Raw genomic sequence first — 22,123 nt, forward strand, 5'->3', positions numbered from 1 at the left:
GGTCATCCCTGTGACTTTTGCTGATAGCATATGGAAAAGGGGACAGCCTTTTCCACTGGGGTCACTGGCCACAAAGACCAGGAAGGCCTGCAGCTACCAGATTCAACCTCATCACCAAGTAGAGAAAGACCAAGGCCAAGAAGGCTGAGAGACGGTGGGAGGGATGAAAGCACCCAGGTCCCAGCTCTGCAAGAAGGCACACCTACCCGTGGACCTTTCCATGACAGGAGCTGATAAAACCCTTAGTTTGCTTACAATGCTGTGCTTCTCATGACCCCAGCGGAGGTGACTGTCTTCAAAGGACACCGGGAGTTTCTTGTGCTGTCTCACTGGGTCTGCCGCTTCCAAGGTTGGCCGAGTGCACAAAAACGCGACAGCCCAGCAGCCCCTGGAGAGAGAAGCACACTCTTCCTCGTCACCTCTGAACAGTGCATCTCTGATCAAGACAAGAGAGGGCTCACCTCCCTGGATTGTGATTCTGTGGCCCTGGGCTTGCTGCCCCCCCGGACCTGTCTGTCTCCTCCCCAGTGGGTCCCCAGCCTAGAGAGCAGGGCAACTCTCCTTGTCTGCAGGCCTAGCGGTGGGAGCTCTACGGAGACAAAGTGGAGGTACTGCGGCCCAGGGCACTGGGCCTGGCTAGTTCGGGGCTAACCTGTGTCGGATCTGCATTGGCTGCCTCCACCTCCACCCTAACCCTCCTTTCCATTAGGGTATGAAGATAAAGAACTTAGCACCGTGCCCCGAACATAACGAGGCTTTGATAAGTGGTAGCTATTATTGCTGTTACTACGATATTGCTACTACTATTGTTATTTTCACTGCCCCTCTTTGGGTCAGGTCCTTAGCACCTTTGGATTTTGGCAACAGCTTCCTAAATTTATCTTGTCACCCCGGTATTCCCTCCTTTTCACATACAAATTCTGTACTGGGAGCCTTTGTCCCTCCCTGACTGGGCCCTATTCTTCCTTTCTAGCACTTGTTTCCTCATCCATCTTTCCCTGAATACACTGGCCCCTCAACTCTTGCTCATGCAGTTCTGCCTGCCTGGACTGTCTCTCATATCTTCCTGTCAAAATTCTGCCAGTTCTTCCAGGTAACATCAATAATCTTCCCCTCTGTGTTAGTCAGGTTGGCCTCAGTAACAAATAGCCCCCAGATCTCGGTGACATGTGGGTTCATAGGAAAGGGTTCTTTCTCACGTACGTCGTATGTTCATCACAGAGAACGATAGCCTCTGCTCCACGTCACCCTCACAGGAGACGCTGGCTGCGAGGCTCCATCATCTTGAAGGTGGTCACTGGGTGTCACCCATTCCACCCAGCTGGTGAGTGGAAGCCATGCGACATGGTCTCAGCCCCTTGCCTGTGACTGATTCAGGGACAAGGCTGGGCTAATGTCAGCCAGTGAGATGTGGGGAGAGGCTTGCTTGGGGATCACGGGAAAAGAACTTCAGTCTCACCAGACGGCCACACAAAGCTAGTCTGTTCGAGAACAAAGCCACGCCGCTCCCTAGCAGGCATTGCATTCATTTCCTGAGACTTCTGTAACAAATGACCACAAACCGGTGGCTTAAAAAAAATAGAAATGTATTCTCTTACAGTTCAGAGGCCAGAAGTCCAACATCAAGGCACTGGCAGGATTGGAAGGCTCTAGGGGAGAATCCTCCTTGCCTCTTCCAGCTTCCGGTGGCTCCAGCCGTTCCTTGGCTTGTGGCTGAATAATTCAGTCTGTGCCTCTGTCTTCACGTGGCCTTCTCCTCTGTGCCTAAGTCCTCTTCTGTCTGTTACAAGGATAATTGTCATTGGATTTAGGACTCAGCAGGCCAATCCAGGATGATCTCATCCCAAGATCCCTAACTTAATTACATCTGAAAAGACCCTTTTTCCAAATAAGGTCATATTCACAGGTTCTGGGGCATAGACATATCTTTTGGGGGGCCACCATTCACCCCATCCCAGCCATTTTCCAATCTGGAGGAAAGCCAGCCTGAGGACAACACTAACATGTGAGAGAGGGCAGAGCCAACAAATGGCAAAGAAACCAAGCCAGAGCCCTGATCGCTCTGTGCCTGAAGCTAACCCTACCTCTCTACTTCCTCCATGTGAGATAAGTTTCTTTGTTGTTCAAGGCAGAGTTTCTATTACTTGCATCCCTTGCAGCTTCGACCACCTGTGTGTGTCCCCATCCCTCGGGGATCTTGCTAGACATTCATCTGGACTCAGATTTCTCCTGCTAGGTGGACCTTGGTTCTTCAGGTCTTGGGCATCTGCTGCACAGCACACACTGTTTCCTGGGGGTAATTCTGTCCTTTTCATGTCTCTCGGGTTTCCCACCCTCCCCTGTTTGTGTCACTCTGGCTGAATTATACACGCAGCTTTAATTGATCAGCCAGTAACTTTTCCTTCATTGAGACCATCAATGTAATCAGGCACCTACTTCTGCTCAGCTCACCTCCGCCAGCAGCAGCCCGGTCCCGGCCCCTCGCCCCTCCTGTTTGTGGCTCCCATTCATCACACCTTTGTTTATAGCCTTTCAGCATAACCCCATCCCAGAGATGTTCCCTGTCCATGCCAATTTAAATTAATTTTGCCAGTCAGATTTCATGAGACACTGAATCAAAAGCTTTTCTAAAAATCAAAAAGCACTAAATCTTCAGTGGACACTCTTCCCACTAATATTACAAATTAGTTAGAATAAAAAAAGGGTTATGGTTTCCCGGCATGACTTCTGCGTAAACCTGCCAGCACAGTTTATGGCTCAGGCCTCTGTTGCCCTCCAGCTGCTTACTGGATTTTCTACTCATAAAACTTATCGTAAATTTTTAATCATAAAATTTGTTCTGTGGCTTGCCTACAAACGGAACTTACGGCTTCCCTGGGGGGGGGGAATTGCTGGAATCGGTTTTCTTCCTGTTTTTCAAGCCCAGTCCCATGTTCTTCCTCTCTACACCATCTCCCATGGTTCACTCTCTTTTTGAAAGTAAATGTCAAGAGTTCCTTAAGTTCATTAGCTAATTCTGGCCAGATCTTTTAGTTTATGTGCTCTGATTTATGCATCTTCCTAGATTTAATTTTTCTAAGTGACCCTTTACCTGTTTTTTATTGTGACTTACTAATTGCACCCATTTCCTAACTTTATTTTTCTTATTAAAGACAGATTTTAGGGCTTCCCTGGTGGCTCAGTGGTTGAGAGTCCGTCTGCCGATGCAGGGGACACGGGTTCGTGCCCCGGTCCAGGAGGATCCCACGTGCCGCAGAGCGGCTAGGCCGGTGAGCCATGGCCGCTGAGCCTGTGCATCCGGAACCTGTGCTCCGCAGTGGGAGAGGCCACAGCAGTGAGAGGCCCGCGTACCACAAAAAAAAGGACAGATTTTAATAGGTGGTTCATTTCTCAGTCACTTAAGGGTCCTGATTAATTTCACTCACCTCCCAGTCATTCAGGAAAGGATCACCTTTCTTGCTAATATTTCTTTGTCCCTGACGGGACAGGTCTGGAGTTTGTACTTGAGTGGCGGGTAGATGCCTGGGTACAGGCACGGGGGTCTGGTTCAAATTCTGCCTCCACCACTTCTAGGTTACAGGATGTTACTTGAATTCCTCGTGTCTAGTTTCCTCATCAATCAAAGGAGGACAGGGGAATCTACTCTAAAACCTCATGCTGGGACTCAGTGAGACAGTGCAAGTAGGCTAGGTCCTGGCACATAGTAAGTGCTTAGTAAACGCTAACTATGCTTTTTGGGAGAGGCTCTTTTCCATCCAGATAGTCTCATCTAATTCATTCTTTTCTAAGCAACTTCTGTTTCTAGTATTCTGCCAGGTTGAAGAGGGGGTGGTTACAGAGCTAAATACTATGACATTGTTTCCAATCCAGGTTCTTTTCTTGATAGCACGTTACTTACCTCCTAGCTCCCAAAGTCTTAGTTCTAAGCCTTCCAGCTGAGGAGAATTCCAGGACAAAGAGACAACTTTGAACTCTTGAGCCCATGGGAGCCCACCCACCCTATCCTTCATGGGCACCAAGCTGGGGTACATTCTTGAGTCCACTGACCCTCTAAGCCAGGGCTTCTCAACCTTGGCTGCACTCTAGAATCCCCTGGGGAATTTAAAAGAATCCTGATGCTCAGACCATATCCCAGACCCAATCAATCAGAATCTCTGGGTTGGGACCCAGGCCTTGGTATTTCTGAAAGCTTTCCGGGCAATGCCAACATGCAGCCACAGCTGAAAAACTCTCTCACACTAGTGCTCTCAAGCTCTGGGGTAAATCAGAATCACCCGGAAGACTTGTTAAACCTCAAATTGCCGGGTCCATCCCAGGTTTTCAGTAGTTCTGGAATGGGGACCAAGGATTACATATCTAATGAGTTCCCAGGCGCTGCCCCTGCTGGACCACACTTTGAGAACCGATGCTCTAGTTGGCCTCACTCAAGTCTCACCCAACCATGCAGATACTACTGGGCACCCAAAACACTCTGCATCTCCCTTCTGTGTCACCCCTCCCTCATGAGAGCCCTCCCCCCATAGCTCCATACAGATCCTGTACATGCAGGAAGAGAGGACTTTAATAAAATAGGAGACATGAGGAAATTCGGCCTCAGATAAATAGGATTGATTATGAAATGAAAGGGCAGAGGGCAGAAGAGTTAATTAACTTGAATGTCTGTGTCACTTATTTAATATATCCCTTCAGTAGCAAGAGGTGATTTTCATCCTGTGACCGGCAGCTTTGGTCACAGCCGAGGGAGACAGGCCACTTTGGAAAAACCTGCTCTCAATCAGATCTGCCACTTCTGACTGTGGGATTGTGGCCAAGCTGCTAACGGCTCAGTTTCCCACTCTGAAAACAGGGCTATAATGATACTTGCTTCTGGTAGAGTCGTAAGGCTGAGATTAAGTAACATTTGAAAGTGCCTATTCAATAAATGGTAGCTCTCATTATTACTGCTATTGCTCCCATATGATTATTCTTGGCTTTGCTGCTGTCAGTGCCCCTTAGGTGAAGATTCTCAGCAACGGATTACGCTTACAGTTTAGTGTAGGGAACCTTTCTCTCGTGCGATTAGCCGGGGCACTTCTATTGGCTAACAACAGCTGTTGTGTTTACCAAGGAAACTCAGGACCCAATTCTGTGACGTTTTGACAATCGTCTTTAGACAAAGTTCTCTGGTATAAGTCTGTCACCCTTCTTTACTTACCTTGGTCTCATTCCTTACCACTAGCTAATTTTGTCTCCCCACTGGCTTCTCAGATCCCCCAAAAGAAGTCTTGCAATTCTCTGCTGTGTCTCACTGGATGGCCACTCAGTCATGTTTGATGGTGGAGGGATGTGACATCTAAATGAATATGAATGACCTAAAGTCCTGCGGAGCAATGAGTGATTTAAAAGCAATAAATTATTAAATGCCCAGAAAACACAAGGAGTCTGGGTCTCACTGGACTCATCTGTGAGATGGAATCAATTCTATTTTAACTAACATCCGACAAGAACAGGAAAGTCAATAGTGAAGAGAATAGAACATAGGGAATCCTGAGTTCAAATTCTAGATCTACCAGTTCCCTCCTTTCTTTCTTTTTATTGGGCAGGGTCTTCAACCTCACTAAGCCTTGAGTTCCTCAGGTGTAAAGTGAAATTAATGATGTCTCCATTGCAGGCTGCTGTGGCAAGAGGATATGACACGTGTGGGTACGCCTGGCATAGAGCCTTTCCCCTCGGCTGTTCAAGTACTCTTGACTCTACCCTGCCTTGTAAAGATTTAGATCCAGCCGCCCTGCAGCTTCTACAGACCCAGGCCTGGTGGGGGGGGGGGGGGGCGGGACAGGCCGCAGAGGGGAGGCAAGACACCACAGCATTTAAGGAGGCCCCGACTCTCAGGGTTATGCAAGTGCATGGTCAGCCCCTGAGAGTCAGCGCCTCCTTAAATGTTGCTCCCTAGATGCTTTGCTTGCAGCAACTTAGTCTCCACCTGGGTCTCCTGCATGACTTTTTGTATCTCCGTACCCCATACACAATTTAATTTAAATGACCAACATGAAACTGGCTTGGAATCCCCTTTGGGGTTCTCAGAACTGCTGGAATCTGGGCTTCCCTGGTGGCGCAGTGGTTGACAGTCCGCCTGCCGATGCAGGGGATACGGGTTCGTGCCCCAGTCCAGGAAGATCCCACATGCCGCGGAGCGGCTAGGCCTGTGAGCCATGGACGCTGAGCCTGCGCGTGCACAACAGTGAGAGGCCCGCGTACCGCAAAAAAACCCCCAAAAAACCTGCTGGAATCTGTAGTTTTCAAATCTAATCAAAACAGATGGTGAAGCGCTGATGCTAGGTCAGTATGCAAAAGCCCTTGGGCAGTGGGGCTGGATCCCTGTCCCCGTGCAGCTGCTGGAGGACACATGCCGTGACTCCCAGACCCACTCGAACAGAGCTGGGCACCTTTCACAATCCATCCCCTACTTAGCTCATCAAGTCTGGACCTCTCTGACCTCCGTGAGGTGGGAAGGACAGTTGGGGTTCTCCCAGTTTAAGCAATTAGGAGGTGGGGGAATGAGTGATTCTCCTAGGGTCACAGAGCAGATTAGGTTCGAAGCACTGGCTAGACCAGTATTTCTCAAAGCAGAGTCCGAGGTCACCAGGGGTACTTGTCCAAGTCCAGATTTCTGGGCCTGGGTGATACCCTAGACCTCCCAATTCGGTCTCTGGAGGTGGGGTTGGAATGGGTAGAGAAGCTTGTGGAGGTCCTAACTTCTCTGACTTCTGTGTTTTGGTCCCATGTCAGCCATCACACCACACATCTGAGTGTCCAGGAGGGAGGGACGCTTCAACCCACGTGTAGCATGTGTGTGTGCCATGGTGCTGCTTGGTATAGAGTTAAGTTCGTTGCTCGTAGTAGCCAAGCATTCATTTTCACAGTATTGGGAAAAATATAACTGTCACTTCAAGCACATAAGTTCATGAATTTTTGCTTAGGGTCAAGTTAAGTTTTGAAATCAATTTAAAGTTGATTTTAAGAAAAGATGGCACATGTGGTACTGCAATATGACAACAATCGTGAAAGTGATACAACAATGATTACAGTTTGGGAAACACAACTTTGGGCGATTCTATGTCAGGAGCAGAAGTGAAGCTGGGAGGCAGGACTGCTTCTACAGGGATTTTTAGCGCCCTGCACAGAGACTCTACCTCTGTGCGTCAAACACCGCCAGCAGCCCATAAACAGCATGATAACTATTTACAGCGACCATTGTCATCATGCCAGGTGCCCGGGGACTGTAAAGCTCTCCTCTTAGGGACAATCCATAACCCTTTCCAACAGGTGGTCGGAACCCTAGACTCAAACTCCACCCAGGTCTGAAGACCAGGAAGCAGGCAGAGGATGGTCCCCTATGGGGCAACTTCCAGAGGGCTGAGACCTGCATCCTTCTCACATCTTCCGCAGGCTTTCCCAGCGCCAGTGCTACCTTAGGCGACTTTTCCCTCCCCTTCCCAAGGGACCACTGCAGAGGGCCAGGTCGGCAGGGGTTTGGGGTTTGGGGAGGGGCTTTGTGCAAGTAAGAGATGACAGAGAGAGGGGAAGAGAGCAAGAGAATGGGGGTGGGGAGGGGAGAGACTGGAGGAGAAAGAAGAAAGGAGAAGTGGGGGAAAAAAGGCATTTGTAAAATTAAATGGCAAGGCCCCATCAGATGGTGTTGGGCAAGGAAAGCATGTTACAGGCAGGAATAATTGGTAATCGGAGCTGATGTGAAGAAGGGATGATTTATGGGAGCATGCAGACAGGGGTGGAATAATTTTTGGAGCAGAACGGGGAACTTACTGAACGCCTGAAACTCAGCTACTTATCCGCTCGTTCTTGTGATGAATTAGCTCTTGTTTAAAGTAACCGTGGCTCCATTTTCATCCTGATTACTACACTTGATATCTTTCTCTCCCTCTGTTTCCCGCTGACCACTGCCCCCTTACCAGGTTCTGGGTGCAGAGGCACTGGGTTTGTAGAAACTCGTCACCCCTCCTCCTTTTACCCCCACCCCACCCCCATAGCAATATTAACTCTAAATGGCCAAGTCTAAAATCCAGCCGCTTGAAATATTACAGAGATTAGGAATGTGCAGAATTAGCAAAGACCTCAGATGCAAGGCTGGCCTGCTTGTGCGTCCTAAATGATGGCGATTCCTCTGCTATCTGATGTGGGAAGTCTCTCTCCTGGCCCGTCTACTGTCCTTAAAAGTGTGAAGTCCCGAGCACACTTCCCACCTGGCTGGAGCACTCCTTTTGGAGATGGAAAGTCTTTTGAGGACCCCGGCAAGCCTCATGAGAGACAAATCAAGACAAACAATGTCCTATACCATGTACCCTTCCTCGCCAACATTTAAAAAAATCAGTTTAGGGGCTTCCCTGGTGGCGCAGTGGTTAAGAATCCGCCTGCCCATGCAGGGGACACGGGTTCGAGCCCTGGTCCGGGAAGATCCCACATGCCGCGGAGCAACTAAGCCCGCGTGCCACAACTACAGAAGCCCATGTGCCTAGAGCCTCTCTCCGCAATAAGAGAAGCCACTGCAATGAGAAGACCGTGCACCGCAACAAAGAGTAGCCCCCGCTCACCACAACCAGAGAAAGCCCATGCACAGCAACGAAGACCCAACGCAGCCAAAGATAAAAGTAATTAAAATAAATACATTTATTTTTTAAAAAATCAGTTTAAAATTGATATTGTGCAGAAAAGAAGCAGTTCTAGGAACAGGTGTAGGTATACCAGTATCACGTTTTTATTATTTAAACTTTTTTTGTTCTTGAATAAATATACAACCCTTAAAGATTTAGCTTCCCATGTGGTCCAGGCTCAACACAAATTTCCACTGGAGAAAAAAGCCAGTCTGACAAAACAGTGATTCATACCAGTTAAATATTTATAGCAGTTGCTTGTGAAAATAACAAAGGGAAAATATTTATCTGATGCTCGGAAAACATTTCTAAGGTGCTCTTGACAGCTTTTTCCCTCCGCAACTATCAACTCTACCCGAGAAGTTCTTGACGCTCCTGCGTGTGGCCCCAGGTCAGGTTGCTGCCACGCCCAAGCAGGCTATGCCAGGCAGTGGCCCAGCTCTCCGCTTCTCGTCACTGCCACCCAGCCCTCAAACGCGGCTGCCTCTATTTTCTCTCCTGTTAGTAACTAGACCCCCTCCTCCTCCTCACCACCGGGCCTCACCGTCCCCTCGGTCTCTGCCTTTACCTGCTGCTGGCACCTTTCTTGCCTTCCTTTGGTGGTTCTATCTCAAGTCTGTCGGGATCTTTCCTTTCCCAGCAGACCCCTGGTTCTGTCGGCTTCTGTTCCAAAGTGCCCTCAGCACCGGGGCCTCACAGCCGCTGTCTTCTCTGATTTCTTGACTCCTGCAGCACCTGGGCCCTCAGGTACCTGCACACTCCCTACCTCCAGTTGCCTTTTGGCTCCTGACTCTGGCTTCCATCTTTAAATCCAGCTTCCTGGGGCTCCCTGGAGCTCAAGTCCATGCCTGTTGGTTTGTTCGGCAATGTTTGCTCATATCCAGACTCCAGCTCTCCTGGCTCTGGGTTCCCTCCCCGCCTGGATGATTTCCCTCGGTCTTGGAGGGACATGGGATAGGAGAGGAGACCAGTGTGGCACAGTAGAGAAAAGCTTTGGATTTGGAATTAGGACACTTAGCATCCAGTCCCAGCTCTGCCACTGATTCTAGGCAGTGGGTTTCCCTCTTTGGGGGATAAAGAAATGAAGTTTCCTCCTGTAGAAATAAAGAGATGGAATAGCTAGTCACGAAGGTCCTTTCCAGTGTCATGGTTAAGAGCATGTGGTCTAGAGTCAGGCTCAGGGTCAAACCCCATTTCTGCCCCTCACTGTTGATCTCTCTGAGCCTCTGTAAAACCGACTTCCTGGGGTTTTATGAGGATTAAATGAGAGACTGAATACAAAGTACTGATCACAGCACCTGGCACTCCGTGAACTCAGCGTTAGCTGCTGATATGATGATGTTAATAATGATGATGACTTACTATCACTCTGTCATTGAGCTAATCTCGGAAGGCTTTCCTTTTCACTTTGGTTTACACAATCAACTTTTTAGAGCGGCACCTCTGTCCTTATTCTGCTTCATCACACTTGTTGAATAAGACCCACTCTCAGACAGCAGCAACTCTCAATTGAGCCAGCAGGGATATCGGAATCGCACAAAAGGGAAGAGGAAACGGCCCCCAATAGCAGCTGAGAGTCACTCTTGCTTCCCCTATAAAAAAACATCCATCAGAGAGGAGCTGGTTCAGCCTGACGAATGAATCCTCAGCGCAGCCAAACAGGTCCGACACTCTGGGAGATGCCCAGGTTCATCCACCCTCCAGGCCAAGGGGTCCTTCCTGGGCTTTGGGAAGCAACGTTGGGTGCAGGGCAGGGTGGGGTTGGTCCTGGCCAGCAGAGAATGGAATCAGGAAACTGGAAAGACAGCAAGCAGGGCTGACGCCCAAACTGAGAAGCAGTTAGATGGTCCCACCTGAGTTCAAGAGGCTGGCTAGAGAGATGGAGCCTGGAGAGCTGCTGGCTGGGCTTGTAGAGCATGACTGTGACAATATACCTCATCCCAGGCCTCCTCCAGCCCCCACCAGTGCCGCATTCCGGACCACCTCCCGGACTGAGTGGAAAGCTGGGCTCAGAGGGAGTACGTGCCCTGTGGTGACCTCCCCCCTTCTCCTCCAGCTGGTTGGTGGGGTCCCTGCATGTCTGGTCATTAGGCAGAAATTCCAGAAAGAAGACACTCATCTGGCTCCTTCAGCAGCAGTGGGGACTTGAGCACCCAGTTTCTATCCAGCAACAAAGGTCACTTTCCTTTCTGCTGGAGGTCATCTTACCTGGCTGGGGCTTGAAAATGGGCGGTTCCCCTGAGCTGAGCTCGCAGCCTTTGATTCCTAGAAAGCAGAGCTGATTGTACCCCTCGGGCCCAGTGCGACTCAGCAAGCTCGCACTTCTCCACCTGGGACCCAAAATTCACTTCAATCCTCCAGTCCTCCGTTCCACAGATGGTTACTGAGCGCCGGTTATGTGTCAAGCACTTGATAGGAACTGGAACTGACTCAGATGCAGGGTTGGAAAGCCAGTGAGCTAACCTGCCCTTGGAGACAAAAAGCACCCAGAGCACTTGCTGCTCCCCTCTGGGGACAGTAAGCCAATTCCATTAGCTGTGAGCTGCTGGAGAGCAGCAGAGGGGCCGTTCTGTTCATTACTGTCGAGTCAGCGATTAGCACAGTGCCTGGAAACGAGAAGACACTCTGGAGGGGATGCTTCTTCCAAAAGGGTTTGTGGATAGATGGTCCCCAAGTGCCCCAGACCAGATGGCCCACATTTGCAGCTGTTCCTCTCCAGGGTCGCGTGTCAATTCACACGCGCCCATAGATGCCAAGCCAGTCCTGATGTGACCCTTTGTAACAGCGACCCCGAGAGTTTGGATGATGGTGATGATGATGATGATGATGATGTTCCTACTCCAGCTGAGGAAATCGAGACTCAGAGAATTTAAATGACTTGCCCACCGTCAAACCCAGCTTCCAAAGGCTGTCTTCTCAACTGTCAACACAGGGGACACTATTGAGGAGTTTGGGGTGAGGGTGTGGAGGTTGGAAAAGGAGAGGGAAGGGCAGGAGGAAGAGTTATTACCCGTTTGGGAACTCCACAGCAGGAGGCGGGGCTTCCAGCCTCGACTCAGGAAGAACCTTCGGTGTGTGTGTTTTTGAGAGGGGGCTTCAGGGTGAAGACCTCCGAGCCCTCATCCCTTCGCCGAACAGTCATTCAGCAACTCTGATTGGCTGCCAGCTGGCGGAATGGGGTGGGGGAGGGGTGGGGTGGGCAAGGTGGAGCCGGGCACTAGCTCCGTGGATTTCCTCCCAGGTGACTGCAAACTGGTTGAGACGGGCTCAGAGTAGAGTTCAGGTCTGCCAGGCGGGACCGAGGTGGGGCCACGGACCCATGCTGTGATTGTTCAGTAACCGAACTTCCCTCTTCCCCAGGAGTCCCTGCCTCTTTTAAGGTGAACTGCAGATCTTTAAGTTAATAATTAACTTGTCACAAGCTCATCAATGCCCCATCAAGGGAGTGGCAGAGAGAGAGGGAGGGGAGGCGGGGGAAGGGAAGGGAACCCAGCCCACACCTCAGCCAGCTGTAGCTCCTGTTCACCTGGCCCATAATAAATAGGATGAAAGGCGCTCCTGATAAATGCCCGTGTCAGGGAGAGATTTTACCTTCACTCAGAAACAATGTAATATCTTGGCTATTACCCCAAATAATTCATCAATGTGTAATAGCTTTGTGCAGACCTCAGATAGGAGGGGAGCTGCGCTATCAGAGATGGATGTAGCCTACCTTCGGCTTTTAATTTTTAATGCTCGCAGCCAGCTTTGCATTAAAGGCCAGGTGTCATATAAAGACTTAATGTAAGAGGAGAGTTCATGAATTCTAATCAAGGGAGGCGCACTCCCTGGCTGGCTGCTGTCACCTCCCGCTGTTCTTATTGATCTTGTGTTTTCTCGCCTCCAGTTCTTCTGGCTTTTCTGTCTCCCCTTCCTCCCCTCCACCTCACTCCACCCCATCCCTCTTCACCCTCCCCACCCTGCCGACCTTCCCCACCCCACCCTTTCCCCTTCCCAAGTCTCAGCCTTTTCTCCCCCCAAATGAGGGGGCGTGTCTCGGGCTGGGCCAGGGCAGCGAAGATTCTATAATATCTGGACTAGCTCGCAGGATGGCAGAACTCTTTTCCCTTTCATCCCATTTTTAATTTATTTATTCATTTCTTTTTCATTCAGTTATCCAAAAAGTAGTTTTGAATACCCACGAGGGGCCAACTCTATGCTTGGCCCCGTGGACAAGGTTAGAGACAAGCAAAGTGGTTTCTGCCCCTTAGAGGGGTGTATAACCTTGCTGGCAAGAGGCTCCCACTGCCAACGTACACGTGTACATGAGACTTGAGACCGTTACGTGAGATTCAAAGGAAACGCTCAAACATCGTATCCTCAGTGAGGCCTCCCCTGACCGTCTTTTAAAATTTGTGCACCTAAGTGTGCACACAGACACGCCTGTCCAGCATTCATCGTGCCCGTCTGCACTCTCCTCCAGCGCGCTCACAACCTTCCCCCACGCTTTGTAAATTGTGTTTATTTTGCTTACGATCTTGTAGCAGGAAGACAAATCTGACTACATGTTGGATCTGTTTCTTTTACTTTAACCTTTGCTTTCTGCTGCTTTTGTTCTCTAAAAGGATACTGTCTATACACAATGGCCTGCCTCGGGGAACCCTGCCCCTCTGCCGGAATGTAAAACCAAAGTGCCTTTGTTCAGGCAAACTTCCCGACCCTGTCCACCAGTGGATGGCTGCAAGAAAGAAGAAATGAACACATCCCCTCCCCGAGGCTGGCCGTTCCAGGGGATATTTGCAAAACTTATGGCCTTTTTACTTTACTTCCTCATCTCCTTCCCCTCTCTGTGCTATAAAAGAAACTGGCATCCAAGCCCTGATAAAGCCCTGGTTATTTTGAGACTTTAGTCTGCCATCTTCCCGAGTAAAATCATGATCCTCGCCTCAGCACCTCGTCTCTGATTTGTTGATTTATTGGCCTGGCGAGCAGAGCGAGCTTGGGCTTGTAACAATCTGTCTCCTCTTACAAGAGTGTAAGCTCCACGAGGACAGGAACTTTGGCCTGTTTTGTTCACTGATATGTCCCCGGTGCATAGAACAGCACCCGATAGAGAGTAGGTGCTCAGAAAATATTTACTGATGAATTAAGCGACCAAGAGTTGAGCTCAGAGAAGAAGAGTGGTGTCTGTGTGGTGGGAAGGGGAGGTTTCCAGCCCACGGTCACTCCAACTCTTCTGCCCAGTGCCTGTTCTCTGCCCTGGGGATCCTCCTTAAAATGCCCCTGTGGTTCCCCAGACAATCCGCCGCCCTTCCCGCCTGATCCCAGCCTGCCCCTTGGCTGGGCTCCTGGCCCTTCCCTCCGTGTGGCCCTCCACTGGCCCGACTCAGATGAAAGGTTGTCACAGGGTGGGGAGGGCATGGGCACCTGGCCGTGAGCTCCTCAAGGTGGGAGCTGGGCCTCTGCCTCTCTGAGCTCCGAGCACAGGTCCTGGTACGCAGCAGGTGCTCAATTCCAGGCAGGCCAGTTTTTAAGGAGAGATGCATTCCTGGAAAACTTCTCCTAATTTCAAACTCACAGAATTCAAGACTAATTTTCCTATAGAAATAAAGTTAAAAGCTGCATTATTTCAAATTTTGGACAAGCGAAACTTAACTCATATTGTTCGTATTGCCCAGTTTCCGATTTGCTTAAAATTGCAGCTGTGGGACTTCCCTGGTGGCGCAGTGGTTAAGAATCCGCCTGCCAACGCAGGGGACAAAGGTTCGAGCCCTGGTCCGGGAAGATCCCAAGTGCCGCGGAGCAACTAAGCCCGTGCGCCACAACTACTGAGCCTGCGCTCTAGAGCCCACGCGCCACAACTACGGAAGCCTGCGAGCCTAGAGCTCGTGCTCCGCAACAAGAGAAGCCACCGCAATGAGAAGCCCGCGTACCACAACGAAGAGTAGCCCCCGCTCGCCGCAACTAGAGAAAGCCGGCACACAGCAACAAAGACCCAACGCAGCCAAAAATAAATGTTCCTTTAAAAAAAAATGCAGCTGTGTCGAATGTTAAGTCCAGAGGGGGCACATTCCTCCCCATTCTCATTTTGTTCCTGTTGCCTCTTGTGCCAAGGGGCCTCCTTCAACTGTTCCTATGGTCGAGGGTGCAGTTTCCTCCCTATAGTTCCCTTCTCATCCTCTAAGAAGACCCACTGCAAAAGTGTGCCTCCTCCATGAAGCCCTCAGGCACAGTGGGTCCCTCCCTCCTCCGAGCTCTCCAAGAATTTTGTTCCCGCCTTGTTGCCTTGTTCGCAGGCAGTTGAATTGTTAACGAGTTGCTAATGGGTCCTTCCCTACTAATCCTGAGTCAAGGCAGACCCTGTGTCTAAGCATCTCTTTAATCCTTGAATATGAATAAATGAATGATGAATGAATGAATGTGTGCACAGGTAACTCCCACAGATATTCCCCAAAGCTGAAGATGTAAACTTCCAAGATGATTTCCTTAGAATCCTTTTTGGAGTTTCAAACAAACAAACAACAAACCGCCCAGATTCCTGGACTCCACCCCAACCTTGCTTAGAAAGCCCCTGGGAGATTCTGATAGTCTGGCCGGTGGGAACCACCCACCTGTAACTGGACTCAAGTGGGGCACTTGTTAAAGGCACAGATCCTTGGGCCCCACCCTGAAATCTCTAGGGCGGGGCGTAAACGTTTAACAATCGCCTGCAGGGATTGGAGGACTCTCAGTGGCTAGGAAACACCTCCTGTGCTCTGACGCATCCCCCTCGAGGGCTTCAAAGTGAGACAACACTTCCTCCAGCCCTAGCCAGTCAGTGAGGCCCTTCAGAAGCCCCCAGTGATTTTCAGGGCCGGAAGGGACACTAGTGATCATTCTGTTCCAGGGTTTCACAGCCTCGGTGCTATTGACGTCTGGGGTCGGATAATTCTCTGTTCCGAGGGTTCTCTTGTGTAGGGTAGGATGTTCAGCAGCATCTCTGACCTCTTTCCACCAGACGCCTGCAGCAACCTCTCCCTCCTCCAGATATGACAACCCCAAAATGTCTCCAAGACATTGCCAAATGTCCCCCAAGGGACAAAATCTTCCCTGGTTAGGAATCATTCCAGTTCTGCCTGGGGCTCAGAAAGGCTAAATTCTCTGCCAAAGAAAAGTGACACAGCTAAGATTTCAGAAAATCATCGGAGAGGCAAACTTTTACCTTACTCTCTAGGGGTCCTTTTGCCTGAGCATGAGAATTAAATTGACATAAGACTGATCAACAGAGAGAAAAGAATACAGTGTTACTTAGTAAACATTTTATGTGACATGGGAGCCTTCATAAGGAAGGAAGACCCAAAGAAATGGCAAAACCTCCTTGCTTTTATATCAGGTTGAACAAAGAAGAAATATTTTAACAGGGTCTGGTTGTATAGAATTTTCTTGGTCTCAACTTTGTGACCTCGGTGATAAGACTATTACTTTCCTTGGTAGAGGGAGAACATTTTTCATGTGGGAGTTTCATCTCCTGCTTTTAAGAAAAAGAAGGAAGGTCAAGAGTTTTCCTTATATTCGCTGTTTTTCGAGTGCTGTTAACTCAAAACAGTCAAAATGCCAGAGAGGCATATTTTGGAATGGCATGTTCTGAGCTCCTTCCTAATCAGAAGTAAAAAGAGATTACGTATAAGGGGAGGCATCACAACATTGTTTATAATGGCAAAAAGCTGGAAGCAGCCAAAGTGACTAAAAACCAGAGTGATTTTTTTCAAAATTTTTGGCACTTTATAAGATGGAATATTAGGCAGCCATGAAAATACATAGAAAATGATTAAAGTTTAAATGAGAAAAATCGGTTTACACTGATCACTGTAAATCAGTTTAAAGTGGGGTGAAGAGCATGGTCTCAATAGTATTTAAAATGTGTAAACAGAAGGACATAGTTTTGTGCTATTTCACAATGGAAGCGTATTTAATTTTTTCCTGATAAAACATTATTGTAGTAAAAAGTTAAAACAATACAGAGAAAGTGAAAATTCTCCCCATACCCAAGCACAAGGCCAGACAAAAGCGTGAGGGCTCCCCAGGCCAAGTTAGAATTAATACAGGTTATGCTGGTAATCTTCAAGCACACATTCAACAGAGATTCAGTGGGAATGAGGAGAAGCACACTTACCGAACAACAAAAAAATTTCTATTTCGAAATAAATCATTTATTGAAATGAAGAAAAATGTTTTGTTTTCAATTATGACATATTTGAAACATACAGAATATTATAGAAAACAATACAAATTCTTATGTACCTAATGTTAACTTATTTGCTTTAGAACTTTTAGTTTTTAAGGAATGTTGTAATGTTATAGATATAGTATAAACCTTGCTCTCTTACCTTTTCTCTCTTACTTGTAGTCAAAAAAATCAGTATATTGAAGGTGATGTAAATCACCCCTAAGCATGTTTTTACTATCTTTACTATACATATGCCTCCATAAACAATTTTGTCTTACAATTAAAAATTACAAATAGTATCAAATTGTTTTGATAGTCTCTTGCAACTTGCTTTTTAAACCTTGTGTTTCTTTCATGTTTATAAATATATGGATTTTTTCATATATATATATATATGGATTCATTGATTTCATTAATTCATTGATTTCAACTGCTAACTAATATGACATTAAATCACTGAACTACAATTTATCTATTTTCCAACTGAAGGACATTCAGTTTCTTTCCAATTTTTCTGCTATTTCTGACAGCAACACATGAACTTCCTTATACAGATTTCCTTGTGTATTTGTGGGAGAGTTTTATTTCTAGGGGAGCACTTCTCAAACTTTTTGATCTCAGGAGTCCTTTAGAGTCTTAACAATTATTGAGGACCCTAAGAGCTTTTGTGTAAAAGTGTTATATCTATTAATAAGTATCAGAGCTACCAGTTTAGAAATTAAAACTGAGAATTTAAAAAATAGGTACTCATTAATTAATTTAAAACAATAGTAAACCATTACATGTTAATATAGATAACATATTTTTATGGGAAATAATGTTTTTCAAAATAAATATAGTAAGATGAGTAGCACTGTTTTTCTTTTTTTACAAGTCTAATATCTGTTGCACTACATGGTTTTGGTTGAAGTCTATAAAGGAAATTTGGCCTCGCATATATACATAGTTACAGAAAAAGGAGGAGTAATTTAGTAGCCTTTTCAGATAATTGTGGATACTGTTTGAAAATACACCCAAACTCAACAAGCATCATTTCTTAAGGTCAGTTGCAATGTGAAATCTGAAACCGTATCAGTTAACTTTTTGTACATTAAAAGGCAATGATCTATCTTGTACTCTGAGTAGATCTTTTACTCGTGATTTTTGTAGCATAATACGTTGATCATTTGGAAAATATTGGTTCACCAAGTCCTGTAGATCTTCCAGATGTTGACACTTCGTCATACAATAGCAAGAATCTGTTAATATCACCTCTGATCTTATCACAAAAGTCTTCAAGTGTGGGAAGCTGTCACACTCATGGTGACAGACATGTTTCCTAAAATTTAAAAGTTCAAATCTTGACATTGGCAATAAATTTAAAAGTTCAAAAATTTATCCTTAATGTGAGAAGCTCACTTTATTTCTGAGAAAATATCTACCAAATAGCCAAGCCTGAATAAACATAGTTTTTTTGTTTGTTTTTGTTTTTTGGGGCCACGCCACGCAGCTTGCAGGGTCTTAGTTCCCCAACCAGGGATTGAACCCAGGGCCTGAGCAGTGAAAACGTTGAGTCCTAACCACTGGACCGCCAGGGGATTCCCCAAATAACTGTAGTGTGTGAGTTGTGCTTTAAAGGAAAAATAGTGTTCCATGAAAAAACTGGCTGGCTCATCTTTCGACTCAAGATAGCTGCAGGTGTGATTTTCCTCCAGACGTCTGTACTTGTGTATTCAGCAGAAGGGCTTTATGTGCAATTCCCATTTCATCACACAGAATTTTAAAAAGACAAGGACTCTGGGGTCAAGGTTTTTAAAAATTAAAATTTTTACTGCTCCAAGTAGAACATTCTTCAGTGAAACTCTTTTCCCCCTACAAAGTGCATGGCAGTGCAGAATGCAATGATAGCTGGTGTACTTTGGGGTCACTGCATTGATTCATGCTAAGGTACCAGCAGTCTCATCCACCATGGCTTTTGTACCATCAGCGCCAATGTTAACACAGCAAAAGAGACAAATAACATCTTAATATTATTCTGAAAAAAGTTTTGACCTTGCAGATCCCCTGGCAGCAGCTCAAAGATCCCTAGAGGTCTGGGATTATACTTAGAGAATTGCTTCTTTAGGGTATCTAACCAGAAGCTGAATTGCTAGGTGGTTGGATGTACACATCTCACCTTTACTTGTCACTCCCAAATCGCTCTTCGAGGTGGGTTTATTAACTTTACTCCCACCAGCAATGTGTAAGCATTCTCAGCTCTCCATATCTTGGTCATCACTTAGTGTAATCCAATTTATATTTCGCCAATCCAATGGGTATGAAATAGTATCTCATTTTTGCATTAACCACATCATAGCATTTCAAAGATATTTGGAATGTTTTTTCAAATCAGTTTTTTAATCACTCATACTTAGATGGTGTTTATTGCACTCACTAATAATTGAGGTAATTGACATGGATATAGATATAAAATATAAAGTCTCTTTCAACACATGTTTAAGAGGGTTTTTTTCTCGTTTTCATGTTGGCAAATATTTCCCACTTCTCTTCAATTTCCTTTTGCAATTTTCCAAATGAGAGAGCTTCTGGGGAATGCTCATCTAGGGTTTTTAATCATTTATTTCCTGTAAACATTGCCAGCACATATGTGATTTGGTTTCAGAATTGCAGTTGATTACACTGCAGATTTGAGCCCACAGGTCTCAGGGCTGGTGATGCTGCCTATAGTAGTTCCTTGCACCTTACATGTATAAATGTTGAAACGCTCATCATGGGTTTGTAGATGCTGGTAAACTGACTGCGCTAGACTTAGTGAGAAATAGATCAATCTCTGACATAACAACTTTCAGGGGACCTTCCAGGATAAGTTTGACTGTATGTGATTTTTCCTTTACATGTTGATTTCACAAGCTAACCCACATGGAAGAAGCAAGGCCATTCTAAGTAGTCCTGTGTGGGAGCCTGAATTAACAGGCATCAAGTTTCTCGTCTATTTCAGTAAATTCTTTGGTTTGGGTTCTCAGCATTTGTTCATCTAAACTGTGCGTTGGCAAACTTCTCCGTAAAAATCCAGATATTAAATATCTTAGGCTGTGTGAGCCACAGAGTCTCTGTTGCGACTACCCCACTCTGTGGAGTAGGGCAAAACAGCCATAGATGATAGGTAAACCGATGGTGTGGCTGTGTTCCAATAAAACTTTATTTACAAAGAGCAGGATAAAACTGTAACTTGCTGACTCCTGGTCTAGACTGCCTCTTCATCTGGTTCTCTGGACAAAACTGTTGCTAATCCTTTAGTGTCTGTGCTTCTCTTATGACAGTCTGTAGTTTACTTTTCATATAAGTGTGCCTGTGTATGTTGTTGAATCTTTAATTTAAAAAAAAAGTAAATACAACAAGTTGAAAATGAAAAGAACGTGGATAATAAATAAGAACATAAATAGTCTGAGAGAACTTAAAAAACAAAAACCAGACCCATCCAGAGTTTCAAGGCTAATCTCTCTCTCCCTCTCTCTCTTTTTTTCTTTCCACACCACATGGCATGTGGGATCTTAGCTTCCCGACCAGGGATCTAACCCATGCCCCCTGCAGTGGAAGTGTGGAGTCTTAACCACTGGAGCACCAGGGAATTCCCAAGGCTAATCTCTCTTAAAGTCAACTGATTATGGAGTTTAATCACATCTATACAACATCATCACAGCAAAGCCTAGATTAGTGTTCTATGGAGTAACTTGGGACTATAGCCTAGCCAAGTTGACACATCAGAAAAAACATCACAGATACCAAACCCCAAGGCTTCCCGTGGAGCCTGAAGTTATTTGCTTCAGACCACATGGCCATGAGCATCTGTGCACACAAGCAGGGAAGATCATCTTGAGTTTGGTTCCTTAAGTTCAGACAGGCTGGACAGACAACTTAGCTTATAGATCAATGCATAGTGAGTTGGCTTTAAAGAAACCTTGGGGCCTTCAGGGCCTAGAAGAGGGAGTGTGCCCTGCTCAGCTAGGACAAGCCCTTGGGGCCCCTGAGGCTCTGCTTTGGATTCACTAGTGCTTTCCAAACTGTGGGTCACAACCCACGTGTGGACCATAAAATCAATCCAGGGGTGGTTGATCCACACTTTTTTTTTTTTAAATGAAAAGGAATAAAATAGATGATGGTAAAGTGCATCACACATAATAAAGGTAAGTGTTCCAGGGGTGTGTGTGTGTGTGTGTGTGTGTGTGTGTGTGCCTTTTCCCATAGCTCTGACATACTGACAGGCATAAAATGTCATGTATTATATGATTCTTTTTATATGAAATATACAGAATAGGCAAATCTATGGAATCAGAAAGTAAATTTGTGGCTGCCAGGGGCTGGGGGAAGGGGAGAATGGGGAGTGATTACTTAAAGGGTAAGATGTCCTTCTGGGGTGATGAGCGTCTCGTAGCTGGAATGAGGTGGCAGTTGCACCACACTGAATGCACTACATGCTGCTGGATTGTACATTTTAAAATGGTCAATTGTATGTGATACGAATGTCACCTCAATTACTAATAAAAAAAGAAAGAAAGAATCTTAAGTGATACTTGGGGAGGGGAGAGGGAGGCTTCTGTCCTTCCCATGTGCCCTAGGGCTTCCCCCCGCTGACCAAAGACTCCATCCTTGAAGAGTCCTGACTCCACTCCAGCCAAAATGCGACAATAGAAGGTCCTGTTTGCAGAGAAAGAGAACAGGCTTCACCCCCCTCTCGCAGCTCCTGGCACCCTGGGCCTCTGGTCTGGCTGTGTGCCAGCCAGAGCCCTCTGCCCCTATGGGTGGGTGGTACAGCCCTAGAGTGGTTGATAGGCTGCATAGCCCTGAGCTCAGCAAAGGTCCCCGAGGTTCCTCTGATCTCCTTCCGAGGTCAGGCCCCCAGGGGAGGCGCCTCCTGGGTCTCCGCTGGTGACCAGTGGTCTCAGCTCCTCTATTCAGGGTCTCTGGCTGTTGAGTCTGTGGCTAACACAGTGATTCTAAGTGCCGTGTACTACAAATTAATTCATTCCTTTAGGCCTTGCTGTTCTGTAACTGGCTGTCACAGCGATCGCCCCGGGAGCTAATTGAGAGTTGCGATCCGTGGCAGTATTTCCATTAGGGGCATAATGACAGAAGCCGCCGTGCACACACAGATACACATGGAAGCAAAAAAACATAGGTACACGTACACTCATGGAAGCTAAACACACACACACACACACACAGAGCTGATTAGCCCCAGTTCATTAGCACAGGGACCACTGGGCTGCCCATATTTTAGGAGCCTCTGGGTGAGGATCAAGCCCCTATGACC

At 46.9% G+C, this 22,123-nt stretch overlaps 1 long non-coding RNA gene across 1 annotated transcript in view; it reads right to left on the bottom strand.

Moving 5' to 3' along the window:
• Positions 1 to 307: 307 nt before the first annotated feature.
• The window catches only part of LOC132596878 (uncharacterized), a 170,121-nt gene continuing 148,305 nt past the window's right edge, over positions 308 to 22,123 (bottom strand). Inside the window, exons 5-6 of the long non-coding RNA XR_009563173.1 lie at positions 1,599 to 1,780; positions 308 to 388 (exon numbers count right to left, since the gene is read on the bottom strand). This is a non-coding gene — a long non-coding RNA (uncharacterized lncRNA). The remainder of the gene's footprint in view (positions 389 to 1,598; positions 1,781 to 22,123) is intronic.

This window comes from Globicephala melas, chromosome 2 (genome assembly GCF_963455315.2).
Source record: "Globicephala melas chromosome 2, mGloMel1.2, whole genome shotgun sequence".
NCBI lineage: Eukaryota > Metazoa > Chordata > Mammalia > Artiodactyla > Delphinidae > Globicephala > Globicephala melas.